A 24,028-nucleotide genomic window follows, 5' to 3' on the forward strand; every position below is an offset into this window, starting at 1 on the left:
CCCGACCACCCAACGCACGTGCGTTTGGCTTAATATGAAACAGACGCCTGCCGGGTATATCACATGCACATGCATCATATACAGGTATAATACTTGTGTACATAAGTCGATACATGAATGTTATAATATAAACGTTCATCTGTCAGCGATCGTGCAGCACACCCGTTCGGATGAAATACGAAATTTGGCCCGCAGCCTACGGGTGTCTTGTGTGATAAAAAATAAAATATACAAAATATTATGTGACGTGCCACAGAGGCACCCATCAGAGACGTGGGACCTACGCACGTTACGTGGGACCTAAACGCGGGTTTTCGTCCGTCTGCAGCAGACTTCACTGATCGCGACGATACGCATTCAACATAATATGTGGTAGGTAGATACCGAAAAAAAACATAATACCATAGGTACTAATATACAAGGTATAAACAGCCGATATCGCGAATAATGACGACGATATCATTTTTTTAGCGGCGATCAGACATGATAATTGTATTATTATGATATTATATTAAATCGTCACTATAATTATGTTTTGCGGGGACGACGGGCCCGGTCGTGTCGTAGGGCGTATCGGTATTATTATTATTATTATTATTATTATTATTATTATTACGAATTATGATTATTATGTTATTATCGTATGGGTATAATATGCTCGCGAAATAAACATAACGACGGATCATATTCATAATATAAACGAGCGGCAGCAGCAGACACACTGACCTAGTTTTTAAGGTCTTGCCGACGAGACATTGTCGCGTGCGCCCGTACTATATCGATACAATTTTTGACACGTATAAATGGTATATAATACTGTAGTATTGCACTACATATTAAACAGCAAGACGCGTCTTGTGTTTGATTGTCACTATATAATGATGATTTGAACACTGACGATCGCTACACTCTTTTTAAGACAGATAATGCATCGGAGGAAAATTGAGTCTCTTTTTACTACTCAGGTGCTTAAGTGTTGACTAGGTACTAGTATATACTTCTACGCTTGTGACCGTCGTCGATGGGCCCTAGATTCAAATGCCTCAGCTATTAAAAAATGTTCTAAAAAATAACCTAAAATACCTTTTCACTGCAATATAATGCCTCTAAAGAATTGCTCAAATTGTTTTGATATATAACACACAAGTGAGTTAAAGTTTATAAAATGTAGGAAGTTTAACACTTTTTTATCTTTCAAACTAAACGAACAATAATACCGAAGTTGGGCACTCATAATAAATTAACAGTACTTACGAAATAAACACGATGGCGATTTAAGATGTAACAATAACAGACCAACTAGTAGTTATTGATTGTTTGAGTCCTGACAACATACCACATCCAAAAACCGTTGAAAATAGATAAGGCGTTAGTTATCGCATTAATTAGTACGATAATTAAAGTAATGTACAGGTAAAAATTCCTAAAATCTATTAAATCAGATATTATGGAAACAATGTTTCTTCATATAATATTATGGATGTGATAATTTACATTGAAAGCTCATAGAATGTATTAATGTGCACTAAAAATTAATACAATTATTTGAAAATAATAATAAACAATCTAAAAAATGAAAAAACGGTGAAAAATGCAAAATAAAAGTTTTGAAGTATCTGTCAACTGTTAAGTACATGAAATTAATTATATAGGTACTGGAAAAGCATTGTCCAATAGCACCCCCCCCCCCAAAAAAAAAAAAACTTCACTTTACATTGAAATCCGAGCCCTAGTTATAGAATATAATAATATACGCGTTGATCATTGTTATTATTATACCATTCACACTCGTCGAATATCGGGTAGTGTACTTTTCATTTATATATTTGCACAATAATAATAATATCCTTGTAAATTAGTTTGTCGTTCATTTATTATAATATTGTATAACATTTTACTGTACGTTTACAGTCGTGAAAGGTCGTTGGCCATCATAATAATACCTATACAATTTGTCCTTTCCGCATATCCTATACTGTTGTCTGTTCTGCGGTAAATGATCGCCGAGTAAAATTATATAGCTACAATTTGATTAAAGCGTACATTTTTATGGTGATATTACAATCCGAATAACGATTAACGAGAATTGCATTTTAACTACTCAACAATAATTATTCAAGTTAAAGAACTTTTCAATGATTTAGCTTAGCAGATGATTGCAATGAATATATTATGATGTTAAAAAATAACAAAAGTTTTAAATCGTGATATTTCAAGTTCTTTCCAGATATTTTATTTTATTTAAAAAAATATCAAACGTTCTACCTAATTCTTTATAATTGTCTCTCAGTTTAAAGTTTAAACTGTTACTAACTAACTCTAACGGTATATTAATGAAATTGAATATAACAATCACATCCAAACTTAATTTAGTATTGCTGCTATGATACAATTCCGTTAAAAACATAAATACCGATTTCGATATTTTTTTATAGTATTATACGAATTTTAATTTATACCATAACATATCATTATGTCCGAGGTCCGTCCTAGAAGGAATACACATCACCGATGAGTGATGGTTGCAAAACAGATTACCAAAACGTTGTGGAATACGAAATTTCAAACATGAAAACTACTCGGATCGTGCACGCAGAATCGCTAATAACGTTATAATTCCAGTTTCCTGTTAGTAATTCGGGTATATACAACATTGTATTATAGTTATTTGAGCGGTAAAATAAACGTCTCGGCTGAGTGCTTGGTTTGAAGTCGATAGTAATAATAATCAAATTCAACGGTGAAATCACATTGCAATAATAATATGTACATTATACAATAATAATAATAATAATAATAATAATAATAATAGCAATAATAATAACAGGTAATAATATTAATAACAATGATGTAGGTACACTTTTACAATTCCATTACGAGAATCGTATAAAAATAAAAATGAAGTAATAACAATAAAAATAAATAACAAATAACAGAATCGGAGCAAATTTGCATTCATACGTTGAACCTACGTGCAGAGGTCATTAACGGCGATGACGTACCGCAAACGCACTTACACACACGCTACACATACAAACCACACACCCGCAGTGTTATAGACATGACTCACGGTCCGATGAAACAGCTCAAAGAAGATCGCGTTGCCCGCAATGGTTCTCAGAATAGAACGCGATTAAAATAATGTCGCAGGAGTCCTATATTGCAAAGTAATTGTTTTCAAAATCTTCGGAGGGTAAAAACAAAATTTAATGCCAAATGCTTCCTGTTCTTGGAGACGAAGACGGATTAATATTGGTCGACAATAATCAATAATTAATATAGTTACAGATGTCCTGTGCGTTATAATATTATACTATTAGATAGATACTTATTGCATTTAGGCAAAATGGAAATACGATTTAATCACTCGCGATTTTCAAAATAAAATTATGGCTGCCCATAAATTGATGCCATTTAACTGCGATTATTGAACGGTCTATTGAATTTTATTCGACGCTTATATTATATGACACTTTACAAGATACCGGAAACCTGGAACAGTGGTATAACAAAAATATATCGGATGGTGTGGTTTTACCTGAGAGTGGATGCTAAGTTGACATAGTGTTTATCTGTTAATAATGTACCTATTAAGTTTTAAGCAATCGATTATGTTGTAGCTTGCTTTTGTGTGAATAATATGTTATCAACTTAATAATGTCCACGTGTGTGACGAATTGGTCCGCGATACGACTTATGAGAACCGGAAATTAAAATTGTTTACGATGCACTCGAGAGTCGATGACGTGCATTTTGCGAACAGCATTAAAAGGTGGACACATTTAAAATCTTTAATTATCCGACTGCTGTACTCCATATAGTATGTATTAATATATTACAGGTACCTACGACTGTCGTTGGTCTACGAACTCAATAAAACACGTTAAATATTTAGAAAATATTTAAAATGATTTCAACACGGGTATGAACTTCCCTTAGATAGTTCAGATACCTGTTAGGGTAGGAAGATAGACCGTTAACGATTTCGTTTTCGGTCCAAAGTTTTGACGCCGCCGCTGGTTATTATAATGGCGTCTTATTATTATCACATTGTTAAATGCGACCGTGCTCACTCGGAAAACTTTGTACGCGCAAACACCATTATATTGTATACCATACAGCTCCGGCATAATATAGCAAAGGTATAACGACTACTGCAGCCGCATATATCTATATACGCATTCCGAATGGCTCGTGCAAGTCCTGAGGCCTCGGTCCATTCGAGATGACAATCTCACACAGGCATATGCGGTGCGCGGGGTGACGCGTGGGCAGAAAAATACTGTGGCTGTTTCGCGGATGTCGCTGGACTCGCGTGTGCGGGCGAAACGTCTGCAGCGGGGAAAGCGTCGCGATAAGTATATTCTCGTCCGTTACAATGCAAAATAAGTACGAGTACGATAATAATATAACAATAATAATAATAATCGTCGTATATCGCATTACCTGCACGCGTTCGCATCTATACACACTGGTCGGACAAAATAAAACGCGTATATTGTGTGTTTATAATTTATATTATTGTCCGCACGCGTCTGGCCCGGGCGATGATGGTGAAATCCCGAAGAAACGTTTTCGTGATGCTTTCCGACTTCCCGGCGAGCCCGAATTACGAGTTGTGCAACACGGCCTTTCTAGTGTCGTGAACATACATTTTATTTAATATACAGGTATATGATGCACATGTTATAATAATGGTCCGTTGGTTTTTCTTATTATATTATGTACCAATTCGCGATCACACGCGGGCGACGTCTATTATAGTATAACCAATGGTTATTAACCATATTATAATAATTTAATAATCTCCTCTCACTGCAGCCCACAGAAGAACGACTACTCACACCTGATAATTCGCAGTTCACTTACATAGGTACATAATAACGCCCTAATCGAACCTCGTTAGCCTAAAGACTGTAGAAAATCGAAATTAAGGTCGACGGCCGTCGACGTCTCATCGTCATATACATATTTACTCAATTTCCATTATGACATTTGAGCTACGAGTTATTGAAAAACGTCACATCTAAGAATATTCCGGTACCAGTGCGGAATATTAGTTACGGTAAAGTCTTAGATTCTGATATGTCCTTGGAAAATAATAAAAAAACAAAATAATAATATTGCGATTCCACACACTTTTCTCGAGGCGAGACAATCGAGATAAAAATTGATAGAAAAATAAAGTCTCGTGTTTATTGGACGGTTCAGGGTTATAGCAGGGAATGTCCTTCGCGAAATTCGTCATCTATATTTTTGCGACGTCTTGCAAGCTGAGTTCACGAAACGACACGTAATAATATTTTTAACGCTTTCTCGTTAATAGTAAATAAATTAAAAAACTAAACCGTAACAACCGCACACGAAAAAAAACCGAATTGTGTATAGGTACGATTCGGAGAGTCTGCAACAGCGCGGGGATTGAGTTATGTAAAATTACTCAGTTCATTGTGCTATTATATGGAAGAACAAATTTTATTGTCCAACTCGTTGTGTTCAAAACGTGGGTACATGCTACTAAACACAATTAAACAATTTTTTTTATTTGTATTCAACGATATACATTGTTAACTTTAAATAAGCGTACAATTAACAATAATGATTTTAAAATGGGTCTTAAACAGACCGTTAAACGTCCCAGACAAATTTTCGAATCAATATCAGGGGAAAAATACTTAATAATAATAATATTATCTCATAAATTAATAGAGGGAAGTCGACCAACGTTAAAAACGTACGGTACGCCGTTTAGAGGTTGACGGTATCCCGTCATGCAATCCTGTTTTCGAGACGTTATTTTTTTATGTTAGTGGTCAGTGCAGTCTGTTCGGGTCGAATGCACTAGCCACTATATAATATAATATAATATAATACCTACAGTATGTTACAATGCGTGACATAGCTGGTTGAAATCATAAATAATCTTTTCAGTCAGTCATCACTCCATCTGCAGTACCCACTACTGGGCTTTTCCATGTGCGTGTATAAAAATTACGTGCCTGTTTTTTTCTGGTTACTCAGCTTTCATCGGCGCTTTGTCCGTCCCGCGCAATTGGCGCCGAGAACAAAAACCGAACAGATCCGAGTAACACACAACAGACGGAAGAGCAAAAGTCGCCGAAAAATAATAATCATAATTATAAGAAAAAAACGATGACAGAGGAAGATTAAAAATAAAGTGTGTGTTACGCAAGTTTTTGTATGAACATCAACCTACACCCGTACCGGGATACTCATGTGAGCGATGGAAATACCACTTCCGAAATGTGTGTGGCGTGGGTACTGCATCACATCGACAATGGATGCTGTACAAAATTATCGAAACAATAATAACATACTAAACAATTAGAAGAAAGACTATTTTTTTTTCGGTATGTTTAACCATATGGCAGTGTTGATATAGGTTTTCCGTGGTCGATATTACTAGGTCGATGACACCAACACATAGGTAACTATAAAATGTAATAAATAATAATTATTACTACTTTTAATAGTCCGTGGATGTAACCGAAAAGCTGTTCAGTTATAGTTATACCAGCAAATAGTTTTAGATGATACACATATTTTTGATATTTTTTTATCCAATCCAAATTAATTTCCAAAATATGTCTGGGTAACATTTAGTATGATAATAATATCGTATATTATTATGAAATTCATCATCAGAGCCATATTATAACATATTATTATTCCGTAGTATTATGTTGTTTGTCTTGTTCGAAAACCCACGTGTTGTTTTTTTAAACCACTTAAGATACCTCGATGGTTTTTTTCGTGTGACGTACCTATGTTGTTTTGTATACAATAAGACCGACGCTTTACCAGATAATGTGTTTGTGGTACAATATTACGATGAGCAGATCAGAAAGTTAACTGACCATTTTATTTTTTATGCATCTACTTATGATTTCGATCAAGCAATATATCTATACATGATATTTATTAATCCGAAAGTACAATACAAATATTGAATGGTTGACAGGCCACACATGGTTGATGTAAATATATTTGTAAAAGTGACAGTAAATTCAATATGTTTTGAAATTGTTGAAGGGTTAGGTATTAAAATACATTTTTATGATCACTGTTCTTCATGACTTCATTGACTATAATATAGTAGTATTTACAGTCTGTCATTAAGACTTTGAGGAAATTATGTAAGAATACTTTAATGACAATTTGCTGATACGATTTTATGATTTATCTAGATAAATACATTTGTACATATTATGATAAATATGGTAGTTAAATTTGTACTTAAATCGAATAACGAAAACTATGAATTTAATTATAAGAGTAGCTAGTAGCCACTAGGTATAATCTGTGTTGATCGGTAGAAGTTCTAAATGGAAATTTACAACTACTGAACTTCATTAATTTTATTTAAATTTGTTAACACTATGATCAGTCACCAAAACAGGAATCAATATTTTATAAAATTTTACTATTGATACATTAAACTCTTATCTTATGTCAAATTTCAAGGAGAACAGAAAAAAGTTTGAGATAACTATCGAAAAATTCCAGATATCGAGTTTTATTGTAATGGTGGTTTCAAGGATCTTTCAATTTAGTTTGAGATAACGAAAAATTATAGGTATCGGCGTTTGCCATAGTAAGAATAATCTACTGTATACAACAATAATTTTCCAACAAATCTAGACAATTATCTGAACTTAATATGTATGACAATTATTATCGTATTAACAAGCAAAGCCATGTTTTTTATTATCTTATGTTTAAAGTAGACTCCGGCTGAATAGCTGATGTGGTTTGTAAAGTTTTTGTGAAATGACCGAAACCAGAGTAAATTGTAAATGCATATGGCTATATATTGCTTGGAATGTATTACGAGTAGATGGTTTGTGTTTAGGTTAAGTCTTTTTTTAATGTAAATCTACGCATTCAAGTAAACAAGAATGTTAAGACTGTCGGGTTTTTTTAAAAGTATACTCGTCATTGTTTGTAGCGATAACGTAACTGATATATTGAATATAAACTACTTCCAAATTTGGATCGTCGCGTCGGACTAATGCGAGTGTCTGGTGCTGCCGTCAACCATCGGGTTGCAGGTCCGTTGACTAAAGGTACAATAATAATAATAAAAAAAAAAATATACAATAAAAGCTATTAACTGCGCGTCTATTGGCGTGTTTAATATTATGTTTTTCTACTACCTATCGCATAATAATACTCATAACAATGTTAAAATATACAGAGCAAATGACGAAAGTGGATCGCAGAACTCGCGATGATATCCGTGCAGCCGAAAAACGAATAATACAACCGTTACAAAAATACGATAGGTAACAATAAACGGGCAATAATGTGTGCGTATAACGTGATATAACAGTTACAATAATAATTTATTATACCTTCATTACGCATGAATAACAATATAAAATATAATAATATGTAAAACACATACCCAATCTCGTTTTAGCTGGTCGTCGCAGGTTCGACTGTGTATAATATTGGTAATATTTATAATATACCGTTTGCAATTATTATACCGTTTGTATATTATATTATTAATTATTATAACGTCGATAGTTTGACCGGATAGACGGATTTCGTAAGCTGGCGTTAAAAAAAAAAACTTTTTAAATCGCACTGAAACAAAATCGGTCGAGATTTTCACGGCGGAAAAAAACACGCGATGACGGTGAAAAAAAAAACGAAAGCGTCGCGTCGATTCCTGTTGACGGTTATGAAAACCGATACATATATAAATCGCTATGTATAATATATATATATATTATTTACTTTGAGAACGCAACCAGATTATAACAGTAATTCGTGTGCTATCGAATGTCTGTTATATCGTACGGGCGTAATAAAAATATTATATTATTATAACAACGATGATAGTATATGATATCTCATAACGTATATTATTATAGTACTCGTCGTGTAGGCTCGAAGTCGCACGTGTCGTGAAAATTTTCGCGTCGTCCGCCACCGCCGACCCGGTCGAACGTGTTTCGCGTACTGCGGCCCGGCAATCGTCTCGCGTGCCGGCCGGGCGCGCGACACTCTCCGGCGGCGAGAGTTCACCGTCCCCACCGACGAACATCATCGCGACCGCCGACCATATAATATTATATTGTTGTGTATACCTACGATGATGATGATAGTAATAATAATAATAATATACGCTTACGTTTGTGTTGGCGCACTCGTTCGGTTCGATTCGCGTGCGTGCGCAGTGCACATGCATATACAGAGCGATGCGGAAACCGGTGTGGAAACGATTTTTCCTCGCGTTTTTACACTCCCCTCGCCGCCCCGTGTCGCCCGACCGCCGTCCGACGCCCACTTGGCACTGAATGCATGCCAGCGTGTGTGTGCGTGTGTGTGTGTGTGTGTGTGTGTGTGTGTGTGTGTGTGTGTGTGTGTGTGAACGAGCGCCGTGTCCGCCGCGGGTCTCTCCTAAAATGGTCAACACCACACGCGCGCGCACACACACGGGTAAGCCAGCGACTGCGAGTAGGTATTACACACACACACACACACACACACACGCTGAAATGTGTTAAGGTACTTGTGGCGGCAGACCGGCGACAGACTTAGGTCTAGATGTGCACGATTACGTGTATACGTACGATTCGGTTAATAATGGTCAACATTTTTGGGTGTAAGCGGACTCGAAACACACAATATGATTATTGTGTTTTCCGAGGGTTCAGACCGTCTGGAATCTATATTGATCGGAAAGCTTTCCCGAAAAAAACACTCTTTGTCGATGTTATCGTCGTATATTGTGTTAAACGCTAATACCATACACAGGGCGGCCGAGATTTCGATTCGACTGTCATGGCCCGTCTCGTTGGGTCAAAGACACAGGATGTAAGTCATGTTTGAGCTACTCGCCTTTTTTAGTTTTTTAAGTTTTTTCCAAATCCCCCACACTTCTCACCGCTGAAATTATGATTCCCTCGCGGACGAAGATTTTTCGTGCTGCTGTGTTCACCGTTAGCCGACCGTTTCAATGTATTATAATACATGCATAATAGCGAAAAGTACGAATAGGTCGTGCGCGCGTCGGATAGCCACTTGACAATAATAATACCACATATGCTATAGGTACCTATACCTAATAATAATGATGGTAATGTAATTATTATTATTCAGGTGGTGGCCAGGAGCGTTGAAAATACCAACGGAAAACGAGACTTTGTACATTATAATATAGTTGTATATAGGTATACGAATTTTAAAAACTAGTCCAACGCTCAGCTTAATATTCAGTTATTACGTTCCCACGTTCTCGTTAATATTGAATTTTTATGGGACGTGGATCGTATTATACGTAAAAAATATGTTAACCTATCCATAAAAGTTGACTTTTCGTCTTCAAACTGACCGTTTTAGAAAAGTGCATAATTAATTATAGGAAATTATTTTCCAAATTTTGATATTCGAGATACTCATTATACATCATAGTATACAACGAAATCATGAATAGCATGCGAAATATGTGAAATGAAACTCATATTGGTACGTCATCGGTTTATTATTGTGATTAATATATCTCGACGATTTGTTTGGTTTTTGATATAATATCTCAACTACTTCACAATAATATTATATACCTTGAGAAACGTTTTCCAGGGACTTAGATAATCGCAAATTAAGAGGATTAACCTTGTCTTCAAATATGAGTTAATTTTTTATCTTTTAGTTTTTTTTCTTTAGCCTTCCGGTGTTAAACCATAATCGACCTCCATTAAGAAAGTATTACATAGATAAACCAAGTTATCACCGAATTAAATGGGTTTATTATTCCGAGTGTACCACTCGTCTTCTTGTATTTTATTATTACTATTAATGACTATTATTTTATATCATAAACATATTTTAAAGGACACACATTTATATAGGTACTATATAAATATGACTTAAAATAAATAAAAACTCTTCCGTTAATAATGATTGTAAAAAAAAATCTAAATCATTGTACATACCAAAAATGGATTTTGAACCATTAAGAATAAAATATGTTTCATTCGTAATAAACAAACAACAATATTAAAAATGTTATTATGGTCATACAGTGATTTAATATTCATAAAAAAATTAAATGTTAGGTACTTACACAATTATTTCTTAACAATATTATTCAATAGAAACTTAGTAACATTACTCGGAGCCGCAAGGTATTATAGTGATAATAATTATATCCATTAGAATTTTAATAGATTACAGTGAATTGCTTTAAATTTAAAATGTTATACGTTTCCAATTCGAACTACAGCAGTGGAATCTGAGCAACATTTTGTTCTCGCGTCAAAGTCTAACAAATTAGGAAAAACATTGAAATCCGGATTGATCTATACGTCCGCGATTGTGTACACAATTCCGGGAAATCGTCCAACCGTGTTCGGCAATACAATTATCCCTGGAGACACGGTCACAAAACAAAATGTATCGACTAATAATAATTCGAATTCAACGTTGGACGCGTTAAAATTATATACGCGGTCGACGATAAATTCGAATTATTAGTAGAAGAAATAAGTGTACTTTTACATAGCATATATTATATTATTATTTTTATTATAATAATAATATGTTTGAGAATAATCACACTCACACACACACACACACACACATACACGCACACAGAGCTGTCAGGTTTACGGCCTGTGCAAGTATATAATAATATTATTATGTGCATGCAGCCAAACGAATGCACCTACGACTTGTCTGCGGTTGCGGCGACGATTGTAACGCGCTCGGCCAAATGTGAATATTACATAAACGTCCTCAAACGCAATCATTTAAATGTATTTTAATAAAAGTCTGTATAATAAGTACATTCCGGTGAGTGTTCGGTCTTCGACCACGATGGCCGTAGCATTAAATATATACTATAATATTATTGCATTATTTATTTGCATTATGTCTAAGGTGTACTCAATATATTATATTATATGATTATAATACTATGACAATAATGATAATACACTCGCAGCACAAACGATTTGTTTGGTGTCAATATTATACATTATGCGTATGCCGTATAGTCTATACAATGTATAATATCGTGTTGTAAATACAAATACAATAACCCGGACGACCGAATAAAAAGAGTCTGAGAGACTTTTTTACGTTTTTTGCGCCGTAAAAAGTATTTCCCAGGCCTGCATTCAATGGCAATAACGCGGCCCACGGGGACATCATCAATTACTTTTCTGGAGACTTTAACGAATCGCCCGCAATTCATAACAACATTATAATAAAATAATTATTGTTGCATCGTAGGTACCAGCCTATATATATTATATAAACTCGATATGACGTCGAGGAATTATTGTATTTAACAGCATTTTAGTCCCCATGTCATGATAATGCCACAAGAAGGTACGTTGGCATGTGGCTATGTGAGTATGTGACGTCGGTGATATTTATTTCTGGTAAACCGATAAAAATAATATGTTATAACGACGATCGGGTAACAATGACAGTAATAATAATAATAATAATAATAATAATAACATGGTGCGAGTTCGATAATAACAGTATTCGTTGGATCATAAGACGAAATACGCATCTTCTCCAATAGACACAACGCGTTGTAATAACGGTATACTTAGCGCACTATACCAGCTAGTATTACCTACAATAGCTGTTCGCTGTCAACGGTTCAGCAGCAGTGTCACGTACTCGGGTGGTACCTATATAATATGTATGAATATAATATCGTTGGCCTCTATATTATGCATGATATAAATATATAATATACAGGGTGTTTCTAGAAAGAATGTGGAATGTCACTCAAACATAATCTGTGAAGTGATCTCAGCCGAAAATGTAGGCATTTTTTTATCTTAAGAATAAGACATTTTTAAATTTTATTTCTTAGGTGACGAACAAAATTTTTAAGTTCCCAAGACATTTCTGGAAAATTTCACATCCAAAATCATATTCTTTTTCACGACTTTGCACCATCATGGGTTGTCATATTTGTTGCCGTGATAATCGAAACAAATGTGTGATCTAAAATGTAACTGTTTGAGAGACACCAATAAGTTTTGGTAGACATCGAAAGTTACAATAAGGTAGAAACAAGTAACGACATGCAATAACAGGTATATTGACATGTATTTAAGCAGCCGGAACAAATAATGACAAAACTATGGTAAATAAACTCAGTGCAAGTACAATTAATAGTTAAATGTTTTTGCCACTTCATAGAGTTTGTGTATCCTGATGATGACTTTCGTTGTTGAAACACCCTATATATATATACATTGTAATGAGTCTGATAGTTCACCACGAGTTGTTATTATTACTAATATAATAATCGGCTTACTCACACGTGATGAGGTGCTGCAGGTGGACGGCAAGTACGTCATGGGTCTTCTGAAATGGATTCCTTGGATTATCTTCCATAAATTCGTGTCGTGTTATCCCTGTAATGATATATTGTATAATACTGACTCAGTATTATTATGGGCTTACGACCTATCTCTGTCTTCCGTCCGTCGAGTGTAAAGCGTTCGGGTAGGTATACTAAAAAGTAAAAGATAAGAACCAGAATTTATACGCGTCCCGTTATTGCCATAGGACGCAAAGTAAATAAAGATAAACCATATACACGCAGTATACCATGTTATACCAAAACCATCAAAATATTGTAGCTACACTAGAAGTATTTTTAAGGCAAATCGAGTATTATGCGTGTATCATGTTCATTTAATTTGTAAACACTGTTATTATAATATACCTAGGTACTATCACTGAATAACCAGAAGGGACACCTTTTGTAGAACCTCGTATAGTATAATACGATGTTTGAATGTGAAGAATTTATACATACATTCATTATGTATAGTATGCCATAATGGCATAATAACTTATAAAGTTTATCGCTTTTCCAACAAAAAAAAAACTGCTTTTATGTAATGATTATTACTTTTTTCAAATGTTAGTTGCACTTGCTTCGTGTTGACATTGGGTACTGAACAAGTGCAAAAGTTCAGGATAATCGGTTTTTTTAATTAATTTTTTACTTAGTGTTTTACTGGTTTTTTAAACATTTTTTATTACGTGTAATACTGTCTACCATGAGATAATAGTGATTGATTTGAACGTGAAAAGTCGTATACGAGCATAATATTTTAAATGGCTTCTGAAAAGTCGTGTTGTTCGATTATACGACATGTATTGCACTCTTCGACGCTAGCGATTTCAAACGAATACGAACGGTCGTTACGAACGCAATACAATAATATATTACACACAAATACACAATACGTGGTTCCCAGAACTTGTAATACAGGGTGTCCCACAGTGTTCGTCCTTATCCATACTTGTATATACTTACCTATAAAATTACTTTAATCACCATTTTAATTTGACTTTTAATATATTTTCTGCAGATAAATCATGTCCAATTTGTGTGTATCATGTTAATGTTTAGCTTATAGGTAGATACAACAACAAAATACTTCAATCAATAAATAATAAACGTGTGGCTCTATTCAGCATAATAGTAACAACACTCGCTTATTCTAAAATTGTACACCAACAATTCATTAATAGCTAACAAGTAAGAAAAACCTATTGCTTAGACGAATACGACGATACACCCTGTACACATAATACTCATACAATAATAGCAGCAATTAACATATTGAGGTAAAAATTATGTGTTAGTGATTGTAAAGAGGGAGTTACGGATTGAAATCGCGATCTAACTGATATACTATGTACTACCTGACCGAGGAAGAGGGATGTAAATTAGAACGATACTCACCAGTGAATACACAATTTTTTAACCTACACACAACTGTTCAGTAGTAAATTGTAGAATGTAAAGTAATAATTTTACTGCAGCTGTAAGAGCTGTTAAATGCTAATAATGCGTAGAATTTTTAAAGAGACTAAAATAATTTAATATATGTAATACGTATATAATAATATATTACAGTAGGTATGAACAATTTGTTATAATATATTATGTTTTGTAAACTGACAATTTGAAGTCTGTGGTCCAAATGCAAAGTATAAATAATAATAATAGTTATTATGGCGAGAATGCGTGGAAATCACCCACTTGGGTTTATACTTTATATCGCATCGAACATCGGGCGGAATCTCTATGAAATCTTTGCGAGATTTCTACAATGACCGGAAGTAAACGTTAAAACCTTGCGCATTCGAATTTTAAAATTGACTTCGTAACAATCCATTATTATTATATTATTGTTATTATTATTATTCAAATAACATTTAATCACTTATGCTTAATTTTTTTGTTTCATTGTAAGTAGGTCTCAATGTATCATTGAACAAAACGATACTATTGGTTAGATAATTGTAATTATATACTTATAATATTTATTATACGTTTATACAGCACAACAAAGTAAATGTTTAAGTGTTAAGTCTTCGAAAATTTTGCTTAATAGTATAGTAAACACACTTATTTATTGTATCATCGTTTCAAGTTGGCAAATAAAAATATTTTCATTATTTGCAGATACGTTCATCTTCAATCTATAGCCATAGATTTTATTTATTTTCTTATTTCCCATTTTATGCATGAGTAATCATTATTCATCATATTTATTTCCATACGTAATAATCTGTCATAATCATTTGTATACAAACAACGAGTTTTCCTCATCTTTAAGGGTTTTTTTCTGAAAAATTATAATAACTTTATATTAAATAATTATATTGAATCGTTTTGTGGTTTTTATTTTAATATTTAATGCTACGATTTACGACTAACAACGTTATTAAAAACAATGACTGATGTTATTTAAAAATGTAAATAAAGCCGTTGAACGATATAATTTCAGATATAATTAATACTGGTTACGTTTAGAAAAAACATTTACCTAGTTTGTTACCTATTATGTATCTACCTATACATATATGTAAAGCTCTATTTCTATTAGTCTTACATTTATATTCGATTTACATTTGAACTTTGGAAATAGTTGGATTTTTAAGAGTGGCCAACCAATGATTTTCGACCAGGTCGGCTAGAACACACTTGTTGTGTACTATGTTTAGATTCTCCGTCGATTTGATGTCATCGAATATGAACACACCGTGCAACCATATAGTTGTACATATCATATTATTACTATGTATTTTAATAGTCTCCTTATATTTTTGTCGATAACCCGTACCCGTGTCATTGAAATCGTTATGAACAGATGCTGGTGGGCGGCTGTTTTATATAACAAACATGACCTAGTAATGGACGGCATTTGTGAAGGTTTGTATAAATAGTGAATTTCGTTTTGACGGCTCTGAGCTCCGAGATAGATAGTCTTGTAATATTATGTAGATACATCGCAGGCGTTTGGTTAAAAGGCACTTTATACATTAACTAAAATGTAACAGTCACTTTAACAGTTTCTACATTTTTAATTGCAGTTAATTGTACGTGTTTGCTAATATGGGTGTAATAACGAAACTAAAAAAAAAGGGCCCGGCATAAGGGAAAAAAGCCCTTTAAAGTAACGAACACTATACATTCAATTATTATGCTCTAAATATTTCACATTTCTAATTGTTCTATTAAGTATCAGAATTATTGATATTATTTATAAATCAATAATTATGTAACACTGTTTTCATTTTAATTTTACTTCTTTGCTTTAAATATGTTTAATATAACTATTCAATTTTGTACTTTTATATCATATTATTGTTTAATTACAAGCAGGTAAGTGCAAAGTACACGCAACATTGTTTTTTATTAGTCATAATATACATATGTATGTAATTGACAATTGTAATATTTATACATTTATTATTTCAGTTCTTTCTATTTTTTTCTATTTTTCATCCTAATATAATTTAAATTGTTAAAAAACATTATATGAAATTGAAATAAAATAGGAAAATATACATTAGTATATTAAAATAGGTTGGTGCTTAGTAGGTATAATTTCACCTAATTTATTATATTACTAGATAATACCTACTTTATTTAGCTATTTTATTAATTTATTATGAAGAAAAAAATATACTTGATATAATATGACATTAAAAAATAACTCATAAAGAAAATAACTAATTATAAGTTATTTTTATCCCTGGAGTTTTTTCCGAATGCGGGCATAGCAGCGGTTGGTTCGAGTATTACTATTTACTTTTATTTCATCGATAAAAATGATTATACATTGTGCTGCAATGAGAAAATGTTTTAAGTAACATATTACTAAGGCTGTAGCCTTAGTAGACAATAAACATTTAGAAAACATTGTCATTTAGTTTATTTTTTAATCGAACGCCGAATTATTGCAGCTATATTTTCTACGCGAGCAAATGGCATATTAAACAATATTGTAACAATTTTTAATTTTATATTGATGCATAATACTTTAATGTGCTATACAATGTGTATTGTTTAGATAAACCAACTTTTTTGTTTGATTAATAATTAAAACCGGCAAATGAGCCAAAGGCAGACCGAGTGAAAATGTATTATTAATTGTTATACATAATAGCCATGTTTTTGAGATTTATTATATTGTTTTCAATATTATCTAAATTGTTATCTAAGTTACCTTGAAACCGCTAGTTACGTACGTATGACACGTTCATACCTACGTACAAATGTCAATATTATTATGACGACTTAATAAGACCTAATAATTTCCTTTATAATATACACGCACGTTGATTTGTATGATACTAATGACTTTTCGATTACGACGGTGACATCAGTGCGTCAAATATTTTCCCATCGATAAATCATGTGCCAAGACAAATGCGTGTTTACGAAACATACAATAGACTTTTTTCTCTTTTTTCCCCTTCTTAAAATATATTCTAATTCGATGCATTGTATTTAAATCGAATTTGCTGATATTATAACTCAAAGACCATAATTCAATTTTACGCCGAAGAAGTAACTGCGCATCCAAACATAATAATCTACCTCATGTATTATAACCCGCCTATTATGGTATACACACCAGCCACAAGGTGATTCTTTTAAAAATAAACACTAGTTTTCTCTAAGGGATAATAATATTTTCGCTTATATTTTTATTCTTTAAAAGTTAATCATAACAAAACAACATTAAAAAAAATTTATATTTTTAATCTTCATTATTTTTTTATGTTTCTTACTTTTTGAATGATAGTATATCATACTTTCAATTTCTTATTTTGAAGTAAAATATTTTCCTGAGAATTTTGATGTGTAAAAATTGAATTTTAAACGAAAAGTTAATTAGCTATAACTTTAATAACTTATTAACTATAAAATAATAACTAATTAACTAAACATTATATTTTACTATTGTAGGTATACTATACTCGTTAAAAACTCGACTTTTACATAATATACAAATTCTCAGAAAAATATTCTGCTTTGGTACATAAAAATATATACTGTCATTAAAAACAAAAAATTTAAAAATGTCAGTGAAATAAAAATAAAAATAATGCTTTGTAATAACATCAAATTATGTAAAAAAAACATATTTCCAAAAACTTTTGTATACTTTTCTAGAAACCGCATGTATTAATTGTTAAAATCATCACCCTGCAGTATAATATAATACATTTTATCATGGCCAATCAGTCATAACTCATCATCACCGAAGTTATATACATAATATTAATTCTTATAACACGCGCGATGAGAATACAATTAAAACAATTTCCCATCAACTCGTGATTCGTTTGGACTGCGCGATATTCGACCTAATTGAATACTGCGCAACGGTGATTCGGAACGGTATGAGCTGGTGTACGAAAAATTAAAAAAATACGTTAAATACATTCGGTTATCTTGCAGGTTTTAGCTGTTACAGCACTTTTGCTCGAGCTTCCGGACCAAAGTGATGATAGAACCTATGCGTTATTAAAATATTATAATTTATTACGTTATGTTAGACGGTGAGTACTGGAGCCGCAGGTGTTCGAAAATTATATTATTATCTCGTACATCGGTTGCGATCGGAAGCCGAACTGATGTGCCGCCGCCCGGCACAATGCACCCGACGACGGTGTTATTTATTATTTCGTATGCGGTTTTCATTATTCTCGGTCGTGGTCAAAAATCAAAGCCGACCTCAAGGCCAGTGCATTTTTTTTTATACATTCTTTACGTCCCTCTCCCCGGATACGACAAAATTATAAAACAGTATAGTTAGTATAGACTGCACCGTCGTCTTTGTCGTTGCGTCGTTAATATATCCTATTATCCTAATACGACATTACATTTATTTGTTTTTTACCATCCTGCAGCACGAGCACCGGCAAGACGGAATAATGTCGCCTATTATTATTATTATTATTATTATCATCGTTATTATTATATTGTTCGCAACACGCGATCGCTTGGCTTCCATAATATTGTGATATGTAGCGTGCTCACGGTGCGCCGTTTTATGGTTATTTTCGATGTTTTTATTTTACAAGACGATATTTTGAATTCTTAAGGGAAAACACGTATTATTTTACGAGATAATGTGCGTAGGTATATGCGTCTCGAACACCGTGGCGAATAAAACAATATTTTACCGGAACGACGTATGTACGTACCTACCTATACCTACGTTATCTTATGTTGTTTTCCGCGCGCGCGTGGTGTAAACGCGTATTTACCTAATTGTGTGTTACGTCCAGAGATCGCAGTGGTTTGCCAACGCCGAGTAAAATATTACTCTTTTTTTTAATTATTCTTGAATAATAATTATGTAACGTTAAAAGTGAATTTATTTATATCTCGCTCTACCTCGTGATTCACGAGACACTATTATACGTCACGAAACATTTTTAGTTTATTTTCGAATACCTAGGTACCATAATAATATATCAGCGTTAGGAAAATTCCTTTTAAAAAGTAATGAATTTCCATTCCAGTTATGTCTGAGGTAAAAAAGTAATGCTTTCCCATTCAACAGCCTTTATTTTTACAGAAAGTGCATTTATACACACAATCGTCGTCGAAAATTGGAATGCATTCCAATAGTGCATAAAAAAAAAAATTGAATGAATTCCTCTACAAAATCGAAATGCAGTCGAATGCATTTCTCAGAATTTTCGGAAGTCTCGCATGTTCCAAATAAGACGTGATTTGTGAAGTGACTGAATGTTTAATTAAATATTTTATAAAATGAGAGAATAATAACACGAATAAACTCCGATGAGCACTTTATTTATTAATTTAGTACTTGCAGGTTACATTTTGCTACAATATATGATTTACCTATACTGCTGCAGATGACCGTTATTTCATCATATTTTCCTCCAAAGATAACGTGCTATAGTCATCAATGTAATAGCCATTAGTATACTTATACCGACAGCTATAAATGTGGATCGAGTGCATAACAGTGCACAGTTGCACACACAATGCATAGGTATAGACGCTTTTATACAGCTGTACCGTTTAGTGTGCTAATTATATTGACATTACTTCGGTCTGCCGAGCACTAAACAAATACTCACCGATACAAGATATATTTCGTTTGAATCTTAAGATCACATGAGTTACCTGCAACAACGAGATATATTGTTATTATTATGGAAGTAAAATAATATAATATTGCAATTTTCAACTCACGCACGTAATTTGAGTGGCGCCGGTGTTTAACATTCTGTTCAGACGATTGGCTACACAGAATCGCTGCAATGTCAACCGACATCCGACTATACATATTATAAATATTATCATATACGCAACACGCATACACGTGAGTTTTAATTGAACGCAGCTATACATTTTTTTAATTGCATTAGAAATTTCTAAAAGTAATTAAGTATATAGGCAGAACGTAGAAATACAAATTGTATAATATTAATAATTTGCTTGTGGTAACTCTTTCTATATTTTTATATTTATATTTTGGTTTCGTGAACAATTTAGTATTAAAAAAATAAACTTTGAAAACTAATACATTATATTTTATATATTTTAAAATGTGAGCGCCACATATGTGCAATAGCTTGTCACAAAAGAGATCTATGGGGAGCTTTATATTGTTTACAAAATAAAACTAAACTTTGCTTATAATTCAGATACTTTGTAAACTTATTCCTATATCTATGGGTAGGTACTTTGTTATTTCATGAAAACGTACGATTTATTTAAAAATGCCAGATTATATGTATGATGAATGTTACAGTTACAAATCATATATTTACCTTATAATTTTGTCGAAGTGTTCAAAAGTCAGATCAACTCGTTATATAATTAAATAAAAAAAAAAAACATTTATTATTTTCATTCACTCGTGACTAATGTTACATTATTTTGTGATTTAATTATGTGACCAATACTAACACCGATCCAATTGTTTTTTGTTCGAAACAAGTGTATCTTGTAGTATTATGTAACTAATACTGAATTAACACATTTTATACTAATATTTATCCAAACAATTATATTTTATAATATTTATCAAGTGCATGTACACATTTTGGGCTCAACATTTTTGTAATTCTTATAATCACACTATTCATTGTCGAATTATAATATTTTAACATTTTATGAAATTTTTTTTTGAATATTTGTACCAACATTAATTGATAGTTTGAACTTTTTAGCATATTTTTTAGCTTCATTTCGAGCCTGCAACGGCCGATCGTACACTCCGAGATTGTTGCTTTGGGTGGTTGCAAATCATTGTTGAAAATCTACGTTCAGTACCGAATCTCATACATTTTTTATACATATATTTGGTAAAATGCTTCAACTACAGAGGTTTTAGCCTACTTCAATATAATATACATTATATCTTAATATAAGTAATAAGTATTGACACGTAACTTACAATTTATGGCTTCGGTTTGTATTGTGGAAAAATATACTGATTGCAACGGTGTTCTCTTCATTCAGGGCTTAGTGAAGTGTGAGAGGGTTATTGAGGTGTATTTGGGGCATCCAAAAACTGATGACTTTATAATATGCTCTATTCTTAAATTTACATTATAAGTATCGCATACTGCCGCTGGTTGCTTTCTGATGAGCTAAGAATGTGTTAGTTGAGAGTGGCCTATTTTAGTTTGCGTAACGACAAGTACCTATTGTATAGGTACCATGCTGAAATAATTTGTACTTCCAAATTTTCTGGTCCAAGCCCGGCTTGTTTAACAATATTTATTCATCATTTAGTTATTGTATGCAGCACTGATAACAAACTATATTATATACACATGTAAAACGCAGGGAGCCGATTTATGGCGTTTATCATACTGAGCTGTCCAGATAACGATAGTTTCATGCTACATAAATAAAATCATCAAGTGTGTACCAAGAAATATAAACGGGTGATGGAGAGAAGCAAAGTCAAAAATCTGTGATAACACAGCACATACTATTTTTTTTCGTTTTTACTAATGATGAAACTAATAATTTATAATATATATAATTAATTCTCAATAATAATTAAACACGTGGGGAGGACCATGACTCCTCCGCACTCCCCTACGGGCGCCAATGTAATCATCGGAAATAATACAAAACAATATACGCGGAGCTTGTACTATTAGTGGATTAGGCACTCGACCTTCAGCCAAAGATATTTTTGGCTTGTACCAGGACACCGGTATAAAATCATTAAGACATTACGACAGTATGCATGGCCAGGGGCTCGCAATTATATTGTTCAATCCTTCTAGATTTGGTTTGTTTCAGTTGTACACACAATGACGGAGATGTGTAGTGAGATGGTTGTACGCGACGGACAATATATTGAGTACATATATACAATTGGTAAATACGGCTGTATAGGAAGTTTATTGTAAGGTATACGGCAAGTTGGCAAGTGTATTAGATGTTAACACGGTCAACGATGGTCTGAAATTGAAATTGTATTTTAGTTTTATTCTGACAATCTATTCAGTAGCATATTAGATATAAGTTTGCAGAGGCCGAACATTTCAAGACCGGCCAAATATCTATTTATTTTTCAAGACCCGGCCCCATATTATATATCTATTTTAGACGACTTATAGACGAATTCACATTATGCCTTATTACGGAAGGACGGCTAGAACAAAATTATTTAACAATAACTATTTTGAAGAATAAAATATACGACTTTAAAAATGAAATTAACAAAAAATAATATGAAAATGATTGAACATATTATATAATGATTTATGTCAAATCAAGTAGGTACTGGATATTGGATAATATATTTTATCGTTTTTTTTTTTTATGGTGAAGTATTAATAATATACATTTGTTAAAAACTCGCTAATTCTTAAATGTTTTTATGTGTCATATATATGAATGTATATATATTATAAGCAAAAACAAAATTAAAAAAATATACCAATTTGAATATTTCTGGACAACATAAACAATATATTCCTACTTATTGCTTTATGAAATATAGCATTGCGGATTTGTAACCTGTTAAACCTAAATCAAACAATTATAATATGAAACGAATAACGCATCTCATAGGTATCATTATTATTTCTTAATTATTTTGTACTAGGTGTATTTTCATTTATTTGTTATGATAATTAAAAATAATAATATAGACGTTGAATATAACATCAAATTAATATTAGTAGGTATGTATTATGTTGTACATTACATTGATATCAGTGAGTAATTTTTATTTTGACAAGAAACTGAAAACTGGTCCTTTTTTATAAGTAATTTAAACAAAATGCTATAGGTAGGTACACTTAAACAAAACTACACTCTAATAGTTATTGCCATCTACGCTATTATAATTGTACATATTTTGTTCGCAGTAACAAAGTCTTATAAGGAAACGACCATCAAAATAATCTGCTGTGTAGTGGCGGAAACGGACAATTAATATTAATTCTTGGTATGGTTACAAATTTAGAAGACTTACTAGTATATAAAGCAAACACTGAATTATTCATTAATCGAAATTACTCGAATAAATAAAACAAGAGTCAAACAAATGTTGTTAAATTAATTTGTTTACGGCTGTTAAGATTATTTTGATAAATTGAATCTCTTTATATTTTTGTCAGCAAAGGTACTCGTTTGTTTGTTGGTTTGTTTGTACAACTACAATGACAATTTCAAAAACGATATGATAAAACA

General features: G+C 32.6%; 1 protein-coding gene across 3 annotated transcripts in view; it reads right to left on the bottom strand.

The window, feature by feature from the left end:
- LOC111036152 overlaps positions 1-8,996 on the bottom strand; it is a 71,860-nt gene extending 62,864 nt beyond the window's left edge. For 2 of the 3 annotated variants that reach the window (XM_022318071.1, XM_022318072.1), the window contains exon 1: positions 8,429-8,996. The gene's annotated coding sequence lies outside the window, so the exon portion shown is untranslated. The remainder of the gene's footprint in view (positions 1-8,428) is intronic. The other variant, XM_022318073.1, reaches the window with a different exon arrangement.
- Between the last annotated feature and the right edge of the window lie 15,032 nt (positions 8,997-24,028).

Source organism: Myzus persicae, unplaced genomic scaffold (assembly GCF_001856785.1).
Source record: "Myzus persicae strain clone G006 unplaced genomic scaffold, MPER_G0061.0, whole genome shotgun sequence".
NCBI classification, from domain to species: domain Eukaryota; kingdom Metazoa; phylum Arthropoda; class Insecta; order Hemiptera; family Aphididae; genus Myzus; species Myzus persicae.